The sequence below is a fragment of the Podarcis pityusensis genome (assembly GCF_964106645.2).
Source record: "Podarcis pityusensis genome assembly, chromosome: 3".
In the NCBI taxonomy this organism is placed as follows: domain Eukaryota; kingdom Metazoa; phylum Chordata; class Lepidosauria; order Squamata; family Lacertidae; genus Podarcis; species Podarcis pityusensis.
Genome location: NC_138026.1, coordinates 107,810,044 through 107,833,296, shown reverse-complemented (window position 1 = coordinate 107,833,296; position 23,253 = coordinate 107,810,044). Strand labels below are relative to the sequence as shown.

Genomic DNA, 23,253 nt, shown 5'->3' with positions numbered 1-23,253 from the left:
GGTTTTTAAAAATAAAATAAGTGGTGTAAATAAATTTTATGGATCAGTAGGAAGTCTAAGTTCCAATCTGGTCAGTTCTCCCCCACACCCTTTTTATTATATCGTTGTTTTAAAAATATGCATTAATTTATTAAGTAAATTTGCAAATACCATCAAAAGAAAAGGCAAATTCACAGCACACCAGTGTCTTTTGACAGACACAACATGTGTAACAACTTTTACTCCTCCTTAACTCCTGCTCCTGCATCAATTTTATCAAATTCGTAATTCCTAAAAGGGAATATTTACCGTATCAGTTTTTTAAAAATAATAATTCTCAAAACCACTTTAGTCCATTCAGCATACCAACTCCAACAACAGAGTTAGAACACAGCCACTGTTGCTGGTAGCCACTGACAGCTTTATCTCCCATGAATCTGAACAAACCCCATCCAAAATTCCAAAATTCGCTCCAGAGCCCAAACAGGTTACAGGTTACCAAGTCAGGAAACATGGCAGAGCTGTAGAGCACATGGCTCGGAAGAAGTTATGATGCTGACCCAACATTCGGCACACCCCCTGGACTCTCCTTTTGAAGAGCACCATCATGTGACATTGTCATCCCAAGGCTCAGGACTGAGCAAGCAAGCCCTCTTCCAAGTGGGCTGAGCCTGTGAAGATAGTTCAAACCAGCTCATTGTCAGATTCATTGTACTGTACCTCTTGGGGAGGGTGACCCTGTAGTAGCAGGGGCCGGTACCACATTGACCAGCTGAGACATGATGCCTGGGCAAGGCACCCAATCCACCAGGCCCCACTGTAGGGTTGGTATCTTCTGACAATGGCCACTTCCCACTCCCTTGGACCCCTCTCCTGGATCAAACTCCTCCAGTTCTTTCTCTTTCCACATCTGACCACTCACCAAGTCCGTCTCCACGGGGCTCATGACAATGAGTTCTAGTATAATAACGAGGGGGGAGGGAACTACTCTATTGGCTTTCTTGCATAATTTTATACACCTTTAGCAAGTCCCCTCTTCCTTGCTTTCCCCCCTAAACTAGGATGTCACCTACACTGCAAATTTTGTTGCTCTAGCCCCCTATCAAAATATATTGTTGCCCCCACAAAATGTTTTAAGCAAGCATAGGCAAACTTGGCCCTCCAGATGTTTTGGGACTACAATTCCCATCATCCCTGACCCCTGGTCCTGTTAGCTAGGGATGATGGGAGTTGTAGTCCCAAAACATCTGGAGGGCCAAGTTTGCCTATGCCTGGTTTTAAGAGCGTGCACTTTTTTCTAATTCTTCCTACTATTTATCTCCAGTGACAAGGGCATTCCTGGGTGTATGAAGAGCATGAAACTGAAGTATTATTGAATAATCCCTTAATGAGACAAAAGCTACTATTATAGGGATGAGGAATCGGTGGGGCCTTCCGGTGCTGCTGAACTTCAACCCACATCCACTCTGTTAGCCAAACTGGTTGTGGCAGCTGGAAATTGGACTCCAAAACCCGCTAGAGGGACACAAGTTTCCCCAGCCCCTGTTCAACACAAGCCCCATGATGCAAAAGAGCAGCGTTCGAAATTAGCCAGGCGCCAGGCGCATTTTGCACCTGGCTATGAGCCACTTGCAACCAGGTGAAGATGCTTGGGTGCCAGGATGACGCCTGACATCTCCACCATCTGGAGTTGCATCCTTGGGGATCCCTGGATCTTGACTGTTTTCACACAATAATACCACATTATATCAATTATATTTCATCTGCACAATCAGAATGAATTTCAGGAACCACAAAGTCGTATTGAAAAAGACGACTTTCGAACTAGGCATTCCGTTTTGATGACTGCAATCCTGATTTAATGAGCCATTTGTCACTTAGCTTATATACATATGAGTTTCTAACATCGCAAAATTGGTAGAAGTGCTGTACTGAGAAAACCGGACAGCCTCCCCCAAATACTAAAAAAAAAAAGGATGCTATCATCTAGAGACTCGGAAGCACTTTTTTATCCCAGTTCAATCAATATATTGACCCTTTATAACCTCATGTAACAGTTCTGCCTGCGGCCTGGAAGGAAAACACCATCATTTTGCCAGTAAAATACTATTACCCCTGCAGGGAAAGATAAGGTTGGCTGTGGAAAGGCAGAAGATCCTATCAAGGTGCTCAACGCAACAATGTAAGTAGACCAGAATAATATAATTCACATGCATCCAATGCACTGAGGAAGCTGCCTGCTAGTTTACCTTTTCTGTCTAGACTGAGCGGCAAGATCAGACAACATGAAGCTGAGAGAGAAGGAGTTCTGACGCAAGGTCACGTGGTAAGACTTTTGGTATAGCACTTCCCATGCTCTGAATTCTAGCTGCTTTAAAAAAAGGATATCCTGTACAAGTCATTTTTGCCACAAGATACACACAGCTAGTTTTGCATTGCGACAATACAGCTATTCCTGCTCCTCATTTCAGACATTTTATATACCATATATACTCGTGTATAAGCCGACTTTTTCAGCACATTTTTAATGGGGGGAGAGAGAAGCCCCCTCTGCCATGTGCACTCCGGCCCACCAGGAGGTTTGTGGTGTGGTGAACCGGCTTATATTTGAGTCAATGAGTTTTCCCAGTTTTTTGTGATAAAATCAGGTGCCTTGGCTTATATTTGGGTTGGCTTATACTCGAGTATATACGGTACTTAAGAGAAAGAGTTTGTAAAGTTATGGAACAATGGGAAAAAGATGCCTGAAGATGGTTCGCCATAATGGCTTTTGCCAGGCAACACATATTTCGCGGACACAGCTATCAGTCACAACTTGCGACCCACACTTGACCAAAGTCCTGAAGGCCCAAATATCGATTTGCCTTTGGGGAAGAAAGAAATGACAATACAAAAGGCAAGCCTGCTCCCATTTATCTGGGAGCAAGTCTCATGTAATTCAAAGGGGTCTACTTCTGAGAAGACATGTCTAGAACTGCAGCGTAAATAGGCGAAAACCCAGCACTGTGACCCTTGCTTGCCCCTCACGGGTTTTGCATCAACTACATGGAACCTGACTGAAGCTCACGGATCACAGTTTGGGACCCCGTGGCATAGAGGAGAGGAGGCACAACGCTTTGCTAGAACCAGATCTGCATGTGCCTATCTGAGCCACGAAATCATTTCTGCTTGAGCCATTTGTGCTGCTTGCTGCTTATTCAGTACCATAAACTAATTGATGGCTACAATGGAGAAGCTGACTTTGCGTTCGTATCTCAATCTGCATGCGCTGACATTATCTTTGCTCCCTATTGGTCCCCAACCCACTCCGCAAGATCACAACCAAGATGGACACTTTCTTGACCAGGAAGGAAAAGGGAAACATCTCCTCTTGCACTTGCTGGCAGGGATCATGGCCACTTTTACAAAGGGAGAATCCTCATTTGAAGACCACCTGGTGGAGACTCACATCTTCTATTTGCAGGTGGGAATGAAATCAAGAGCTCGTTAAAAGCACATCTTCTCTCTTGTGGTGGGCAGGACTGGAAGTCAAGAAGGTGTCAGAAGCTTAACAAGCTGCCTTTAAACTTTTGTGAAGACAGTACTGGCTTCTCCGCTGGGAAGAGGTGGGGGCGGGAGATATCGGCGAGAGATATCGCCCCCCCCCCCAGTTTCCACCCACCCAAGTGCACTTGGATGCTCGAAAAGCTTTCAATGGAGTATCTCACCAGAAACACCCGAGCAGGAGTCACGGGATAAGAAAAGAGGTCCTCTTCTCTAGTGGATCAAAAACTAGTTATATAACAAGAGAGTAGGAATAAATGGACAGCTCTCCTAATGGAAGGATGTAGAAAGTTAGGGTTGCCATATTCCCAAAAGCGAAAATCCGGACAAAGGAGTTGATTATTATTATTATTATTTGTTTTGATTTTGCTGCAAGTTGTTGGCCTTTTTATTGAATGATTTAAAATATATATATTAACACACACACACCCGCCATACGTCTGGGTTTCCCAATTTGCCGAAAATCCACTCGGACGCCATTTTCCTGCCCAATTCCCAGACATATGGCAGCCCTAAGAAAGTAGAGTCCCCCAAGAATCAGTATTGGGACCTATGTTTGATAACTTGTTCATAAACCATCTAGAATTAGGCCCGAGCAATGAGGTGGCCAAGTTCGTTGATTATATGAGTTGATGGAAAACAAAAAGAGATTGGGAAGAGCTCAAAAGGCATCTCTCCAAACTGAGTGAAAGAGCAGCAAAAAGGTGAATGCAATTCAGTGTAAAGAAGTGTAAAGTGATGCGTGTCCGGGGGGAAACATCTTAATTGCACATATATGCTCATGGGGTTATGAATTGGCAATGGCTGACCAAAAAACAGGACCTTGAGATCATAGAGGACAGCTTGATGAAAATGTCGGCCCAGTGTACTAGGGATCATTAGGAAAGGAAAATAAAACCACTGTTACTATAATGCTATTATTACACAAATCTATGGCTGAACCGCATTTGGAGTAGAGTGTACAGTTCTGGTCGCCTCACCTCAAAAAGGAGTTGGAAAAGGCTGAGAAAAGGGCAAGCAAAAGGGTCAAGGGACAGCAGCCTCTTGAGTTCAAGGGAAAGACGAGTAAGAGGAGCCAGGATGGAAGCATAGAAAAGTTTGTGGCACTAAGAAAGTGGATAAGGGGACGCGGGTGGCGCTGTGGGTTAAACCGCAGAGCCTAGGACTTGCTGATCAGAAGGTTGGCGGTTCGAATCCCCACAACGGGGTGAGCTCCTGTTGTTTGGTCCCTGCTCCTGCCAACCTAGCAGTTCGAAAGCACAAAGTGCATGTAGATAAATAGGTACCGCTCCGGCGGGTAGGTAAACTGCGTTTCCATGTGCTGCTCTGGTTCGCCAGAAGCGGCTTAGTCATGCTGGCCACATGACCCGGAAGCTGTATGCCAGCTCCCTCGGCCAATAAAGTGACATGAGCGCCGCAACCCCAGAATCGGTCATGACTGGACCTAATGGTCAGGGGTCCCTTTACCTTTAAGAAAGTGGATAGAGAAAATATCTTCTCCCACTCTCATAACACTAGGAAGTCATGGACATCCAAAGAAGCTGGGACAGGTAATAGAACTGGATGGCTTTAAAAGAGGATTTTGGAGGAAAGGGCTATCAATGTCTACCAGCCACAGTGTCTATGTTCTGCTTCTGTGGTCAGAGGCAGCATGTTTCTGAATTCCAGCTGAAGGAAAGTGCTCTTGTGCTTGGTTCCTGCTTGTGCGTTTCCTCCAGGTATCTGGTTGGCCACTGTGAGAACAGGATGCTGGACTAGGTGGGATGTTGGCCTGATCCAGCAGGTACTTCTTATGTTGTTAAGAAATTTAAATTTTAAAAAAAATCAGCATCATGCACCATAGGCATGAGCCAGTTTGGAACTGATTTTGCATCCCACCAATTTCATTGGGGAAGTTTAGCCTCTTGAACTCTCCCCTACTAAAATCAGTGGGAGCTGAAGGAGCTTAATTTCAGCTGCAACCCTAAACACACATTTACCTGGGAGTCAGGTCCCACAGAACTTAGAACAAGGGTCAGCAAACTTTTTCAGCAAGGGGCCAGTCCACTGTCCCTCAGACCTTTTGGGGAGCTGGACTATATTTTGGGGGGGGAAATGAACGAATTCCTATGCCCCACAAATAACTCAGGGATACATTTTAAATAAAAGGACACATTCTACTCATATAAAAACATGCTGATTCCCGGACCGTCTGTGGGCCGGATTTAGAAGGCGACTGGGCTGGATCCAGCCCCCGGGCCTTAGTTTGCCTACCCATGACTTAGAATAATAGAACTGTAGAGTTGGAAGAGACCCCAAGGCCAAGACAGCCCCTCAAATGTCTGGGTTGCTCTCCTGGTTGTCCAAAACATCTGGAAGAGACCAGGTGGAGAAAGGCTGACCTATAGAAACACTACCCCTAAGCACAAATTCCCTTATTTGTAAAGGGTGAAAAAGTAATTTTTCACCTGAGCGTGACTCCGCAGAAAATAAACAGAGAAAGGAAATATTTTAAAAGGCCACTTGTTGCCCTTGTGATACATTAGAACAAAACAAAGAGCACCACAAATGCATTTCATGTTTTCTACAGGGTTTTCTCACAACCCTCCCATTTATTAAAATATCTCAGCCACTTTCCCGTGGGTGTATGACCCTCGAAGCAGTTTACAACCATCCAACCAAAAGGTGAAATTAGCCACGGCCAAAAAAAACAACCAACACCACCAAGATATAATTTGTAACGTTAACAAATACCTTTAAAAAATACACACACATGTCCACCGAAGTTAAAAACCCAGTGGGAGGAGCAACAGAACCAGCACCCTCCCCCTCAAAGCAATGCAACTTATTCTCATTTGCAGGAAGCATTGCACAGGATTTCTGCAAACCACGAGTTCCCTAGCGCACATTTAGGGCTGTTAACTAAGGGAAAGAAAAAAGGAGAAGAGTGCTGATTGTTACCTCCCCAACCCTTTCACAGAGCATGCATATGGGGGGGGGGGTCTGACACATACTGAAGTGTGTTTAAAATTCTCTGCGTGCTGTCCCTCTATTCTCTCTATGCCTGCATATATTTAGGCGTTGGGGGGCGGGGAGTGTAGTCCCAATTGTGCCAGTTACAGAACGGGAGGAGGAGGAGGAGGTTAATGTTATTTAGTGCGGCTTGATCGATCCCATACAAAAGGGTCCAAGTTTTTTCAGAGGTTGGTGGGGGGGGGTTGTCTTTTCTCCGTTGGCTTCAATCTCTTGCGCTTGCATTCAGCGTCCGCAGAGTTTGCATTTTCTAAGCAGGAGCGGGGGGGGGAGAGATGGGAGGCAGGACTAAAGCGCAGAGGGGGGCACCTTTTCTTACGCTCGCATGCAAGAGGAGGAGGGGGCGGCGGCGTTGCAGACTTTGCGCCGGGCTTTGTGCCGGGCTGCTAACGCGCAGCCACCCACACGCTCGCGGAGCCGCCCGGGTGACCCCGTGGCCGCCTTTCCCCGGCGAGAGGCTTTGCCAGCCACGTGGCTGTCACAATCCTGAACCAAAATGGGGGAGGCTGGAGGAGGGAGGGACGGAGCAAGCCGGGAGAAAAGTCTCTTTCTCTTTCTTTTCTACGGAGTACGGAGAGAAGGAAAGAATTCACTTAGCTGCAATTTGAAAAACTTCCAAAGCAGGTGAACTTTTTTTGTGCGCGCACGCGGGATGCCTTGTTCCCTTCCAACTTCGTGACGACGGAAAGAAAGATCGAGCCAGTCACTCTCACCCGGAAGCGGGGAAGATTTATTAAAAGAATACGGACAGCCAAAGGGCACACAAACGTCTTAGCAAAAGCCCAAGCGCGCACGCATCGTATTTAGGGGGGCCTGCTGGAACCGCACAAGCAGCGCTTGTGGATGAAGCGAAGTCCAAAAGGAGGCGAAAAGGCGCGTGCACAACGGCAAAGCTACCTGGTTAAAGGGGGGGGGGTGTCTAGGCAAGAGTCTAGGGCAGGAAGAGGGACAAGGGTCAGAGGAAAGGGGGGACTGGTGGGGGAGGAGATCGGAGCCCCTCCAGTGAAACGCCACCCTTGCCTGCCTGCCCCAGATGCCACCTTCGTCTCTCCACCGCCCAAGGGAGCCCGGACCACTTCATTGAAGGAGGAGCACATTATATCAGAACACACAGCTCTAAAGTGGTCAGTAGGTAGGTTAAAAAATAAATCAGATTTGGGTCCCACTAAGTCCACCTATCTCTCGAGGGGCGTATTTAGAGACTCAGGTCCGACAGAGAGAGAGCTTTGGCTGCATCCAACCTTCTTGTTCCATTCACTCCTCCCAACGCCCCACATAAACAGGTCAGACCCAGATCTGGCAGTCAAGCTTTTTATACATTCACACACACGACTGGCTTGGGCAGAAACCCTTTTTCACCACCCACAAGAAAATCCCTCGTTCTCCTCTCCAGTGTCTTCCTCTCCAGTTTCGAGCATTTATCTTCCCTTCTCCAAGTCACACACCCCTGACCCCGGAACACGAATGTCTGTTCACACACACACCAACTTGCAGGCACAACCTAGAGAAAGACACGCGTACCCCAGTTCTGACACCAACTCAAACCTCCTCACCTTTCCTCCGATCCCCAGCCGCCCTAGATCCCAACCGCGCCATATATCTTGAAGCCAAAGGGAACTCAGCTGGAGGCGCGGGCGCGCGCACATTTACCCACAATATGTTTGTGTGTGTGTGTGTACACAATACACACAGCACAATTTAAGCCTCCGCGGTGCACAAACACACACCAGACGTCAAGGGAGGGAGAGAATGAAAACAGAAAAACACCAGCAAAACACAACTGGAAGTAGACGCTGCTGAAATCGGGAGGGGAAGACAAGTGAGAATTAAAAAGCTGGAAGTAGAAAAAGAAATCGGAAGGGGGGGAGAGAAACCCAGGGGTTGGAAAGACTAAATTTAAGAAGAGAGGCGTATGTATCTCTTAGCCACCCCCCAGCTCCCCACCCCACCCGCATCCCTCGACCCCAGATAGTTAATAAAGGAGAGGTTCCGACTCACTGTACGCATGAAGCTCGCGCAAAGGGGGAGGGGGCAGCAATATGGCAGCGAGGGGGGGAAATGTGTCAGGAATCAGCAGCTGCTGCTGCCGCCGCCGCTGCCTCTGGCTTCCCTTGCCCTGCGCAGCAGCAGCAGCGGCGACGCCGCCCCCTCCCTCGCCGTCTCCCCATAGCAACAAGGCGCCCCGGCCGCCGACGGCTCCTCCTCTCGCTCCGCCCGCCCGCCTGCACAGCCTCCGGGCGCGCAACCGGCCCCCTTTTCCCCTCCCCTCGCGGCGGTGGCACCGCCCCCTCGGCAAAGCGGCCGAGTCCATTGCAAGCGGAAGGGGTGGGCCGGCGCGAAGTTAGGGAGGGTGGGGTGTTCGGAGGGCAGGGGTTGTCGCTGGTGCGCGCGGGGCACGTGGCACGCGGGAGCTGGCTGCAAAAAAGGGGGTGGGGAGGAAGGGTTTGGGGCTTTTAGCCTTCGAAGTTCCCACGCGCGCTGGCTTGACTAATAATATTAATAATAACACTGGGCAACAATTTTTTACTTTTTGAATGTTGTCTAGATTTCTACAAATGATTTAGAGTATTTTTGCCCTGCTGAATCAGGAAATGGCATCCGTTTCTCTCCATCAGGTCAGGTTTTTGTGCTATGTTGATTTGAAAAAAATCAGATCTTGTGACAAAATCGATTACATTTTTGTGGCATTATCAGCCGATTTTTGTCAACACATATCATCCTAAATATGTTTTTAAGAGAAAAAATGTTTTTCCATCAACATATATTGATTACCTGATAGAAACATTGATTACTCTAAACTGAATGGTGGGCATTGATAAAGGTGTTGTTGTTGTTTAGTCGTTTAGTCGTGTCCAACTCTTCGTGACCCCATGGACCAGAGAACGCCAGGCACTTCTGTCTTCCACTGCCTCCCGCAGTTTGGTCAAACTCATTCTGGTAGCTTCGAGAACACTGTCCAACCATCTCGTCCTCTGTCGTCCCCTTCTCCTTGTGCCAACATCTTTCCCAACATCAGGGTCTTTTCCAGGGAGTCTTCTCTTCTCATCAGGTGGCCAAAGTATTGGAGCCTCAGCTTCACGATCTGTCCTTCCAGTGAGCACTCAGGGCTGATTTCCTTCAGAATGGAGAGGTTTGATCTTCTTGCAGTCCATGGGACTCTCAAGAGTCTCCTCCAGCACCATAATTCAAAAGCATCAATTCTTCAGCGATCAGCCTTCTTTATGGTCCAGCTTTCACTTCCATACATCACTACTGGGAAAACCATAGCTTTTACTATACGGACCTTTGTTGGCAAGGTACCTTGATAAAGGTAAGTACACGTAAATTGCATGTTGCTTCACCATTTTTCAAACTTCAGGGCTTGAACTTCCGTTTCTTGGAACTCCTGGAATGCTCAGCGGCAGGGAGGTCTCTCTTCAGAGTCCAACAGTAATCAGCCATCATGACTGCGTCCCAAATACCCTGATACCTGGTCTCCAATCTCTTTTATGTCCTGATGGAATCTCTCCCCCTGCTCATCACTCATTGAACCCAGGTTCTCAGGAAACTGGTCCATATGTGAAAATAGGTAGTGCATCTTGACGCTCATGTTGCAGCCCAGGTTTCTGAAAGCAGTCAGCATGTTGTTGACAAGTTCTGCGTAGTTTCTGGCCTTATTGTTGCCAAGAAAGTTCTTCACTACCAGAATAAATGCCTTCCACGCTTCCAGTTCCACTTCGTTCATTGACTTTCCGAACTCTGGATCTCTGATGAGCTGACGGATCTGAGGACCGTCAAAGATGCCAGCTTTCAACTTCTCCATGGTCAATCCTGGAAACGCCTGGCACAAGTAAGTGAAGCAGTCACCATCCTTGTCCAGAGCCTTGGTGAACTGTTTGATTAAGCCGAGCTTGATGCGCAGTGGTGGGAAGAGTATTCTGTCTCTGTCCACCAGAGGGTCGTTGATGACGTTCCTTTCTTTGCAAGGCACCAATTCCTCCCGCACAGGCCAGTCCTTCGTGTAATGCTGAGCACGGTCCCTACTTTCCCACATGCACAGAAAACATGGGTACTTGGTGAAGCCAGACTGTTGTCCCAACAAAAAGTTCACCATCTTCAGGTCAACACAAATAAACCACTTATGCTGATCATAACCAATTTTCTCCAGCACATACTTCACCGCTTCATAGTTCTCCTTCAGTGTACTCGAGTGAGCCAGGGGTATAGAGGCAAACTGGTTGCCGTTGTGTAGCAGAACACATTTCAGTGATCGCTTGCTGCTGTCAATGAACAGTCTCCAATCTTTGGGTTCGTACTGTGGCACTCCAAGCTTGAGCAGAAGCTGCGCAATATCTGCACAGTACACCAAGTCCTTCTCTTCTGAGAAAAAACGGAGGTACTCTTGATGCCTGTTGCGGAAGAAGCTGATGCGAGCACTGTCAGAGAGGAGGTTTTTTCCCTTCAACAGTTCGGCAGAGTCCTTTGACAAGCTGAGGTCGCGAACTAGATCATTCAACTCCTTTTGGGAAAATGGATGTGGAGCATCATCTTCAAGAACCACTTCTCCGCCAAGCTAAGCAGTTGGCTCCTTACCTCTCTCGCCCTGACCTAGCCACTGTGATCCACGCGACGGTCACCTCCAGACTGGATTATTGTAACTCGCTCTACGTGGGGCTGCCCCTGAGACTGACCCAGAAACTCCAGCGGGTGCAGAATGCCGCAGCGAGACTCCTTACGGGGTCTTCGCTGCGGGATCACATTCATCCGGTGCTATACCAGCTGCACTGGCTCCCGGTGGAGTACAGGATCAGGTTTAAGGTGCTGGTTTTAACCTTCAAAGCCCTATACGGCCTAGGACCCTCGTATCTACGGGACCGCCTCTCCTGGTATGCCCCACAGAGGAACTTACGGTCCTCAAATAAAAACATCTTGAAGGTCCCAGGCCTCAGAGAGGTTAGGCTGGCCTCAACTAGAGCCAGGGCTTTTTCGGCTGCGGCTCCAACCTGGTGGAACGCTCTGTCACAAGAGACAAGGGCCCTCCAGGACTTGACATCTTTCCGCAGGGCCTGCAAGACAGAGCTGTTCCACCAGGCCTTTGGTCAGGGCGCAGCCTGACTCCCTCCTTTGGCAATCTTTACAATACTTTAGTTTATGGTTGCCATCAATTTTGATTTTAATTAATTCTTTGATGTTTTTATAATGTTGCATTATTTTAGTGTTGTTAGCCGCCCTGAGCCCGGCTTCGGCTGGGGAGGGCGGGATATAAATAAAATTTATTATTATTATTATTATTATTATTATTCTTCATGTCCTTCAACACTGGAGGCATCTTCGTCACTAATGTCAGGAAGTTCTCTGAAGATAGGCACTGGAATTTCATCACAATGAGCTACAGGACAACGTGCTGATTGAAGATCAGGATACTTGAGGCTGCTCCGGTTCTTTCTGTTGATCCCAGTCACATCAACAGCGCAGAAGTAGCAGTCAGTGACATGGTTTGTCGGCTCCCTCCAAACCATGGGAATTCCAAAGTTCAGACTCCTCTTGCCATTGGTCCACCCACGTAGAGTCTCGGTGCATGCCTTACACACCATGTGTGGCACCCGAGCTTTATCCTGGTCACCAAGTTTAATACCAAAATAAGCATGGTAAACATGCCTTATGAAACTTGTGCACCAATTTATGGAAGATTTTGAGGTTTTATGACTTCAAACTGATCCCTTTTCGACATAATCACCCAGAACTATTGGACCTGAATACTTCTTGTCATTAAAATAATCATTTCCAATCAAAACAATTATTCGACATGGCATTTTACCCTCACCAGCTTCTTCTAAAATGCTCCACACAAGCATACATGTGAACAAAAATGTAAAAAAACCGACATATGGCCATAGCTCAAAAACTTGACCTGATTGAGCAAAACCAATGTGATTTTTGGATTCAGCGCATCAGATTTGTCCTAAATCAACTAAAAAAAACGCAGACAACAAATTTGTTGTTGACCAGTGTAATTTATTATTTATACCCCGCCCATCTGGCTGGGTTTCCCCAGCCACTCTGGGCGGCTTCCAACAAAACACTAAAGTACAATAACCTATTAAACATTAAAAGCTTGCCTAAACAGGGCTGCTTTCAGATATCTTCTAAAAGTTTGGTAGTTATTTTTCTCTTTGACATCTGGTGGGAAGGCGTTCCACAGGGCGGGTGCCACTACCGAGAAGGCCCTCTGCCTGGTTCCCTGTAACTTGGCTTCTTGCAGCGAGGGAACTGCCAGAAGGCCCTCGGCGCTGGACCTCAGTGTCCAGGCAGTTGGCGGCCAAATAGGTTAAAGGGACGGTGGTCGCCCGTGGAGTCTGCCCGGGCATCGGAGGAGGAGGAGAAGCACGTGGCTGGCGAGCTGGGTGGCACAAAGGAGGGATACGGTGCCAGGTTCAAATGCGGAGATGGTTGCAGAACCGTAGAGTTGGAAGGGTCATCGAGTCCAACCCCCTGCAATGCAGGGATCTTTTGTGCAACGTGGGGCTCGAACCCACAACCCTTGAGAGGAAGAATCTCATGCTGTACTGACTGAGCTGGCCCAACTATTTAAATTTGCGACGACGCTTCCTGAATGGTCTCTAGACGCTTGCCGCTCCGCATCCAGAGGGCCTGCACGCTTGCTTAGCAGCAGATTGCATTCTGCCCATAGCCTAGGTGAGGGTGCGTGGGGTTGCAGACATAGGGCGAGCCGTATACTGTAATTTCCCCCAAAGTTCTGTTCATGAAACGGGTGGTAGACAGATGGCTGGCTGGAACCCACCCAGGGTGACAAAGCATCATTTATTTCTACTTTTAAAAATAAACAAATTATAGTCATTGGCTAGCAGACCAGGCTAGCATAGCATATACTGTGGTACCTCGGGTTACATACGCTTCAGGTTACAGACTCCGCTAACCCAGAAATAGTACCTCGGGTTAAGAACTTTGCTTCAGGATGAGAACAGAAATCCTGCTCCGGCGGCGCGGCAGCAGCAGGAGGCCCCATTAGCTAAAGTGGTGCTTCAGGTTAAGAACAGTTTCAGGTTAAGAACAGACCTCTGGAATGAATTAAGTACTTAAACCTGAGGTACCACTGCACATGGTTATGATGCTCGTGTTACTGTGTTATTTTTACTTTTAAAATTACGTGATTGCCACAGCAGGCGCAGCAACCGTCCAGCAGCTTGACCTCACCCACAAAGGTGCACTCATCATCTCCCGAGACAGACGGATGCCAGCCTTTTTTACAATAAATTCGTGCTTATTTTGATAATAGAATTTTAAAGTTGGAAAGGGCCACAAGGGTCATCTAATCCAACCCTCTGCAACGCAGGAATATTTTGCCCAGCATGGGGTTCAAAACCCACAACCCCAAGATCTCATGCTGTGCCAACTGAGCTAGTATCAGGGCAGCAGAAGCAAGCTCCATTTTATTCCTGGAGTCATTGTGGTGCTATGATTTAAGTGAGTTTAAAATGTGAAATCGGGAGTGCTCACATTATTTCCTTTTTATATGTATGTAGAAAATCTGGGTTGCCAACCTTGTTTAATAATAATAATAATAATAATATCTAACAAAGCAGGAATGTATAAGCCGCTATAAACCGTTGAATGGGGTGAGCCCTGTAAGTCCATTATGTTGCTGGGTCTAAAATTAGCTACACGCCTGCAAGACTTGATAACCACCATTGCTTCTTTCTTTAATTCAAGGGTATGTTGTTTACGTCTCTCTTATACATCTTGCAAGAAGAGTTTTATCAGATGAACCCTCAGGTAACCTGCAGTGATATATCACTGGTACCATGTCCCCAAATATATGGCATACACATCTCTTACACAGATGGGAAAAGGAGAAACGCCATTGAGTTCCATCCTCATAAACTCTCAGATCACAATGTGCCCTGAAGGGATGGGGGCCAACTCCTGTTAACCATCCTAGGAATGGAAGAGACAAGCCAGAGCAGACCAAATGCCCATCTAATCCAGCCTCCTGTTTTCTCCAGTGAACAACTAGATGCCTCTGGGAAGGCCACAAGCATGCTAAAGTTGCAGGTGCACTCCTAAATATTTGCTCAGAAGTACAGCCTTCTGATCTCAGTGGGACTTATTTCCATATAAATGTGTTTACAGTGGCAGCCAAAGAATCTGCAGTGGCATCCTAAAAACCGTCAAATTGGGTTATGGCATGAACTTTTCATGGCTGAAAAGAGAAGTTTATCGAGTGCATCAAGTAGTCTCCTTAAACTGATGGATTTAAATCCGCACAGATAACAGAGAGAAGGTATCATAAGTCCAAGGGAACACCAGAAATAGTAGGTGTTCCACCAGAGTTTAATTTGAGATTCAGTGGTACCTCAGTTTATGAACTTAACCCGTTCCGGAAGTCCGTTCTTAAACTGAAACCCTTCTTAAACCGAGGCTCGCTTTCCCTAATGAGGCCCCCCTCCGCCGGTGCCCTTCCACCATTTGGATTCCATTCTTAGACCAAGGTAAAGTTCTCAAACCAGCACACTATTTCCAGTTTTGCAGAGTTTGTAAACCAAATTGTTCTTAAACCGGACTGTTCTTAAACCGAGGTACCACTGTACTTGGATATTTTCTTAGCTATGGGTGACTGGTCATGTTTACGGTGGCAGGGTATTACTGCGCTAAGTACCTTGGTGATCTGAACAATCCCAGCAGGCCTTAGTGTGCTGGCAATAGTATGCAATCGTTGTTATAGCTTCAGTAAAAATAAGATTTTGAAAGTGAGGCCTAAGTGACAAAACCAGGTTCCAGACAAGTTTGACTTACAATTCATACTCAAGATGGCCCAGGGAGTCTTGGTGTCAATGCACTTTTTGCACCTAGAAACAACATCCATGAACAAAGGAGGGTGCACATGAGAGAAAACAACAACTACAACTGGGTTTTACTATAGTTTTTCAGTTGGGCTTCTTGCCAAAGAAGTAAGCCACTGTTTACTTTTTATAAAGCATCTTGTCTCTTGTGTGGTGGTGAAACTGGCTCCAAATTCATATCCACATGTGTATATTACTTTTGGAGAGCTGCGGGAGGTCTTTCTTATGGCTTCATTATTCATAATAGAATATGTCACTTTATCGTGAAATCAGAAACACACTGGGTTATTAGTCATATGCACAGTAGATCCACTGAAATCAGTGGATTTATGTGAGTTATTTTGATTTCAAAGGACCTGTTCCTAAGTACGTCTAATATTTGATATACCGTATTTTTTGCACCATAACACTCACTTTTTTCCTCCTAAAAGTAAGGGGAAATGTCTGTGTGTGTTATGGAGGGAATGCCTACGGGTGGCATGCCTACGGATTTTCCTCCTCTAAAAACTATGTGCGTGTTATGGTCGGGTGCGTGTTATAGAGCAAAAAATACGGTAATCCTTTAAGTTTAAAAACCTATAAACCATAACGTCTACCCCAGATTATATGGGCCTGGGAAAGTCATGAAATAATGGATGTCTTTTATGGACTTTTGAAATGTACTGCCTTAAGAATGTTTAAACCTGGGTCATAATTTTTAAATTGGAATAACAGATCTAAAGACTTCAGCAGCAGGAACGCAGGTGATTTATCTGCAATGTAGGTGTTGCTTAGATTTTATTTCCTGAATTTTAAGTAAATTAACCATGATTTTATGGGTCGAGGACAGTGACAAAAACCCCATAAGGTTTCTGTTTGTAAAGCCAGACTGCTCAGCTGTTTGTTTTGCGTTGTCCCACATCTTGTATCCTGATAGTTTTAGCTTTATAAGCTCCTCTGGCCAAGAACTTTGGTATTTGTTCAGCACAGTGTTCTGTGTGCTGTGTTTACACTGAAGAGTTCTGCTGCATGATACGGGATTTGGGGGAGAGCATTCACATCTAAACATTGCAGCAATTTGGTACAGTCCGTCAAGTCAGGAAGAAACAGCTCTGATAAGTAATCTTGCCCAATATGTTGTCTAGAGGGGGGAAGGCTCTTTTCCAGGCAATCAAATTGTGCCTGAACTGTATTTTTAACTTTATCACAAGGCTTGGGAACCAGTGGCTCTTCAGACATTGTTGGATTACATGAGTCAACAGTGTGATGCAGCAGCAAAAAAGGTTAATGCTATATCAACAGAAGTATACAGTCTAGATCTGGGGTTAGCAACCTAAGGCCCATGAGCCACGAGCGGCCCATAGGGGTTGTTTAACTGGACCCCCGCCGCCCGCTCGGTCGGCTCCCGTGCATCGCACTAAACCAGTGTGGAGCAGAGCAGGGACCGCCTTCCGTGACGCTGTGTGGCTTCCCATTGGCTGCAGGAAGCTCCTGCAGCCAATGGAAAGCTGCGCACTCCTCCACGCCAAAAATAACGTGTGTGCGCACGCACTCCGGCCCACCACAGCATCTGTGGGACCGTGAACTGGCCTAAGCCACAAGAACTTTGCCGACCCCTGGTCCAGATCAAGGGAGGTCGTTGTTGTTGTTTAGTCGTTTAGTCGTGTCCGACTCTTCGTAACCCCATGGACAAGAGCACACCAGGAACTTCTGTCTTCCACTGCCTCCCGCAGTTTGGTCAAACTCATGCTGGTAGCTTCGAGAACACTGTCCAGCCATCTCGTCCTCTGTCGTCCCCTTCTCCTTGTGCCCTCAATCTTTCCCAACATCAGGGTCTTTTCCAGGGAGTCTTCTCTTCTCATGAGGTGGCCAAGTATTGGAGCCTCAGCTTCAGGATCTGTCCTTCCAGTGAGCACTCAGGGCTGATTTCCTAAAGAATGGGGAGGTTTGATCTTCTTGCAGTCCATGGGACTCTCAAGAGTCTCCTCCAACACCATAATTCAAAAGCATCAATTCTTCAGCGATAAGCCTTATTTATGGTCCAACTCTCACTTCCATACATCACTACTGGGGAAAACCATAGCTTTAACTATACCGACCTTTGTTGGCAAGGTGATGTCTCTGATCAGACCACACCTGGAATATTACATCCAGTTCTGGGCACCACAGTTTAAGGAGGATATTGACAGGCTGCCATGTGGCAGAGGAGGGTGACCAAGATGATCAAGGGTCTGGAAACCAGGCCTTATGAGGAATGGTTGAGGAAGTTGGGCAGTGCATCCCCCCCCCCCCACTTTTTTAAGGAAAAATGGTGCTGATACTCACCATGAAGTTGTTACAGTAAGTGCCACAAATTTAACATTTTGGGGGAAAGTGATGATACGGTGTACCCTTGAGTACCCCACCCCACCCCGAGAAATAGCACTGGAGTTGGGTTTAGAGAGGAGATATGATAGCCATCTTCAAATATCTCAAGGGCTGTCCCATGGAAGAGGGAGCAAGCTTGTTTTCTCCCGCTCCAGAGTCTAGGACCAATGGATTCAAGTTACGGGAAAGGAGATTCCAATTAAACATCAGGAAGAACTTTCTGATGGTAAGAGTTGCTTGACAGTGGAACGGACTCCCTTAGGAGGTTGTGGACTCTCCTTCCTTCGAGGTTTTTAAGCAAAGGTTGGATGGCCATCTGTCACGGATGCTTCTGTTGAGATTCCATGCGTTGCAGGGGTTGGACTAGATGACCCTCGGGGTCCCTTCCAACTTACAATTCTGCGATTCTATGATGCATTATCTGGAGGGCAACACATTCCCTGTCCTGACTTAATGAGATACTACACAGGCAACTTATTTAGGGAAGTTTTTAATGTTTAATGCTGTATTGTGTTTTTAATATTTTTAATATGCGAGCCACCCAGGGTGGCTGGGGAAACCCAGCCAGATGGGCGGGGTATAAATAAAAAATTATTATTATTATTATTATTATTATTATTATTATTCTATGGGGAGAGAAGACCTGTCAGAGACTCGGAGGGCTGAGCTGGAAACCTTATGGTCCTAGGTCCAATTAGATTTGACATGAATTGTGTGATTGCCACTAAGAAGCCTAGTTTTTAAAATTTAACTAGCAGCCTTGGATTGGGACCATGGTGCGTAGGGAGAGTTCACCTCCACATGCACACCACAGATGTTCCCAGATGTTGATCGGGGGGGTCACATCTGTTAGAAGACTGGGAAGGGCAGACCGGCCTGGTATCAGCACCCAGCACCTCATAGGCAGCTACAAGGGGTCACAGCTTTTTGGCAAGGCTCACTTTGCCGATACCTTTCCTTGGCCTCAGCTGTGGACTAACCAAGTGACCGGAAGCCATTTTGATTTCCCTGGACCTGAAATTGTGCTGAAATGGCCGTCACCTCTGCATGTTGTGTTTTTATATTGTGGTTGTTTTTTTTATGTTGTAACTGCCCTGAGACCTGCAAGTATAGAGCGGTATACAATTTTAATAAATAAAATTTAAAAAAATAAAGAGAGTACCTCAAGATTTGAATTGTTTATTATTCTGTATCTCCCAAGTTGCTCAAAGTGCCACATGTGGCTCTCCACCTCGATGCAATACGATAATCTTTATTGTTATTGTTAAGTTGTGGGTGAACATGTCAGACGACACAGCGATTCTTTAAACAGCTCTTCTTTATTCAGATGCCAGAACAGAACTAGGCTGAGGAGCTCAGTCAGCCTGCTTATATAGAGCTCCAGAACAATGCAACTGTTGCCATTTTCTAAAACTATCCAATCACTGAACGTCACTTTTCGATCCTTCATTTGCATACAAAACTATCCAATCACTGAACGTCACTTTTCGATCCTTCATTTGCATAACTATCTACAGTATCCCCCTGCTGGCCCAGGGTGAGAACTTCAGTACATAACAGTTATTGTCCCATACAGAACAACGAAATTGAAAAAATCTACATCAGACATTCAAAAACCAACAAGCCTGCTATCCCAGTTATCCCAGCCTGGTTAACCCCCTAAAAACTCTGATACCCCATAATTAAATACAATATACTCCCACAGAGACTACCTTACGCTGCATTTAAAACCAAAATCACATTTGGATAGAACTCTCGAACTTTCCCTCACAACAACAGTGTGTAGGCAAGGGATGGTATTCGACTAATCTTTACTCAGAACAGATCCATTGAAGTTAATGGACTGCCTGTAGTCATTTCCATTCATTTCCATGGGTCTGCTTTTGAACACCACCCCAAGAGACCATTGACTGGCCCAACATCATCAATGCAGTGAGCTTTGTGGCTGAGTGAGGATTTGAACCCTGATCTCCCAGGTCCGACCCTCTAGCCACTACGCCACACTCTCTAGGGTCTGCTCTCTACTTATGTGGAGCAAAGGTTGGGGACCAACAGACTTGGCCAGCAGCCCTCATGAACGGAAACACTTTCCCAGAATTCAGTGCTCTGGTTCCGCTGCAAACCCGCAGGGTTTCCTCTAGTTGCTGTGGAAAGGGTTCCCTGGAAGCTGGTTTCTATAGCAACTGCAGCTAGAACCTGCACAGGCCAGGACATTTTCAGTAAGGCCAAGGCAGTTGTTTTTGCTGAGCCCAAACAGAAAAGGTGGGCTCATGACAGGAGGGGCAGCCTGCTCTGCGGTCTCCCCGGCTGAATTACCCAGATAGGCTTTGTTTTGAAGAGGGTATAGAGATCCTTCAGGTTTAATTGCCAATAAATCAGCATGACCTCCCCTCCCCGGCACCTTTTAGAAACACTGATCTTTTCAGCCAGAGAATGGAGAGCAATTTTTACAGTGTGTGCAAACTGTCTACGGTAAGATAACAGAAATGACACACGCTGTTTGCTCCATTAAAGGCGACCGCCAGATAATGAAGGACTCCATTAAAAGCATGTCCTATTTGTTTTCTGGTTATGTTCATATTGTATTACTGTGTGCGTCTGCTGCACTTTAAACAATCGTGCTCCGAGTCTGATGACTTGGTATTTTATCAGTTGTTGAGAAATTATTTGATTGCGCTTTCAAGATACCTGCCTTTTAGAGGAAAAAAAAGGGTGTCCCGTTTCAAAGCTGATGGGTGTGTAAGTAATTTTCTGCCAGAGGAAAAATGCACAAAAATTACTGTGGTTTTTTTAAACACGGCAGTAGTATGGTGAGATTATATGAGAGAGTTCTAGCTATAGCAGGTGATGGAGAATAGAAACCAGTTTTCTCTCTCATTTTGGGGGGTCATGCCACTATTGTAAGATCCCAGACTCCCTGCAGTTCCTCCTGTGTCTGAAAATAGTGTATAATGGACAGGTAGTGAGCATCTTCTCCTCTGCAAGACTCTCATTATTTTGGGTTGCATTGACTGGTTCAAAGGATACAATGCAAGGTGGTCTAAAATCAGAAAAACCACCTGGCGCATGATCGGCTTAGTTATTAATTTATCATATTGCACACCCCAAAGTCGTCCCAAAGCACCCCGAAGGAAGCATACAAACATACTCAATAAATAACAAACTGACTTAAATTGGTTATAAAAATGTGCAAAACGAAACGGCAGCGTGGAAAAAACACCACCACCCTGGCACATGAGAAATATTATTTATATATAGCAGTAGGCTATTAACTTGCCACAAAGGCCTGCAAAAACATGCATTTCATTGCTAAGCAACAGCTGAGCCAGGTGCCAAATGAGGGCGAGGCCTCAGGTGTAGACATGAACACACAGATATACAGAGGTGTGAGGAGGTGGTCCTTCAGATGGGCTGGTCCCAGATCATTTAGAGGCCACATGTTTTGTATATCTTACAGGCAGCCTCTTGATTTATGATTGCATCAGAGTTGCTAACTGCATTGCAAAAATCCTTCTACTTGGTGAAAACAACTGGGGGCTCAAACCTAACAGATTCTGGCAGAGCAACATGGAAGAATTCATCAGACAAGTAGGTGCAGTCATGATCTCCACACTGCTATATCTCCACTATCTCCATCCCCCCTCCAACCTTTGGCTAGGCTGCCTTCATCAGCTCATCAGAGGCTGCTTATACACCAGGCACCCCCAAACTCGGTGCTCCAGATGTTTTGGGACTACAATTCCCATAATCCCTGACCACTGATCCTGATGATAGAAGTTATAGTTCCAAAACATCTGGAGGGCTGAGTTTGGAGGTGCCTGTTACACACTATAACTTTAAAGCACATTCTTTCAAAGAATTCAGGGCAATGGAATTTACCACTCACAGTCAGAGGACCATTCACAGCAACCCTCAACAAGCTACAGTGCCCAGAATTCTTTGAGGAGAAAAGTGTGCTTCAGCTGTGATTTAAATGTATAATTTGTTCCTCGGCAGAGTCTCCAGGCACCCATGGGTTGGAATGCCACCCCCCAGCACTTGGAGACTTCATTTAAGCCAGGGATGTGGAGTTTGTGACCATCCATACGATGGACAACGGGTCCCATCATCCCTGATCATTGTGTATAATGGCTGTGGCTGATGGAATTTGGAGTCTAACAGCATCTGATTTCTCCTTTAGTTGTTTTAATTTGCTTCATTAATATGCATTATATTATATTCCTCTTATTATATTGTACTTTTTTGTTCCTTCCTATTCTGTTAGCCACTCTAGGAGCATGCATTTATAGTCAAGGTGTGGGATATAAATCATGCAACTCAATAAATACACAGCAGGATACGAAGTATCATGTTGGCGGCTGAAGCTAAAGGAATGTGGTGTTTCTGAAGGCGTGCGTTTTTCAGGAAGGTACACAAAGCAAGAAACCAAATATTGGCCTTTAATTGTTTGTGGATCTTTCTTGCAAAATCCAGAATCAGGTTTCTCAAACTGGAATTCTGTAGAACTTCCTGGTCCAGTTCTGGAATCCTTTGAAAATGGAGGTCAGAGTGGCTGGGAGGCCTAGTCATATATGCATTAACCCATATCCCTGCGCAATATCCTGGAGACTATGTATCTGTGGAAGCCGCTCGTCCATCAAGCAGTGCCATGATGGTGCCGTGCCATCGTAGTGCAACTAACTTACCTGTGCAGGGAGGGGGGGAGATGCTTGCAGCGTTGCGCAACTCCCATGTGCTTCCTATTGATGTCGTAAGCTGGCCTTCCTGCAGTTTCTTCACAGAATAGCATGGGGTGTTTCTTTGGCACAGGAAACAGAAAAACCTGAGAAGTGTACAAATGAAAGAACGGCGACGTGACAACACAGCACAACTAACTTGCGCTCAGGCAGGGGGAATTGGAGATGGAATAATGGAATGGGCACAGCTGAAGTATGAAGCCAAGAACATGGGAATATTTGGAATTCATTGCAGATGTGATAAAATGAAAAAGTTAGGCTTGCCATATTTCAAAAAGTGAAAATGCGGACACAAAAGTTTTTCTTAGTTGTTGACTTTTTTTTTGCAAAATCTCAAATAAATAAATAAATATTGACGTTTTTGAACTATTTTTAAGGAAATTCACCAAAAACTATACTTCTGACATGGGTTGCCATATGTCCAGATTTTCCTGGACAAGTGTTTTCCGCCTAGGTGTTGTTCCTGGCGGCCGAATCCCAGCTATGTCCAGGAAATCCTGGACGAATGGCAACCCTAGAGAAAGTAAGATTATGTATAGGTGAGCCACTTCAAATGTGCTATTTATGTGCCATAAAACAGCAGTCTGGAAGGGCCCCAGGTTGTCTACAAAAAGAAAGAGTTCTTGTATGCCAGCTGCTGGTGTAACAGCTCCTGGTTAGCCTGTGGTAACATTCCTTGGACCGCTTTGCTCATCAGTGCTGTAGTTGTCAGGTCTCTGGCTTGGCTGGACCACTCCCTTGCTTTGCTCTGGGAACAGAGCAGTCTGCCACGAAGACAGCCAGGGGACACAGCACAG

The 23,253-nt window shown here is 46.2% G+C and overlaps 1 protein-coding gene and 1 long non-coding RNA gene across 4 annotated transcripts in view; one reads left to right on the top strand and one right to left on the bottom strand.

Annotated features, from left to right (window-relative positions):
- Window positions 1-8,714, bottom strand: part of FOXN2 (forkhead box N2) — a 53,027-nt gene extending 44,313 nt beyond the window's left edge. The window contains exon 1 of the mRNA XM_081001094.1: window positions 8,533-8,714. The gene's annotated coding sequence lies outside the window, so the exon portion shown is untranslated. The remainder of the gene's footprint in view (window positions 1-8,532) is intronic.
- Window positions 1,876-22,812, top strand: LOC308474702. 3 transcript variants are annotated; one of them, XR_013984868.1, is made up of 3 exons: window positions 1,876-2,161; window positions 21,178-21,308; window positions 22,530-22,812. It is a non-coding gene; the product is annotated as an uncharacterized lncRNA (long non-coding RNA). The 3 variants fall into 3 exon arrangements; XR_013984869.1 differs by lacking the exon at window positions 1,876-2,161 and adding an exon at window positions 19,412-19,982; XR_013984870.1 differs by lacking the exon at window positions 1,876-2,161 and adding an exon at window positions 20,002-20,192.
- The last annotated feature ends 441 nt before the right edge of the window (window positions 22,813-23,253 follow it).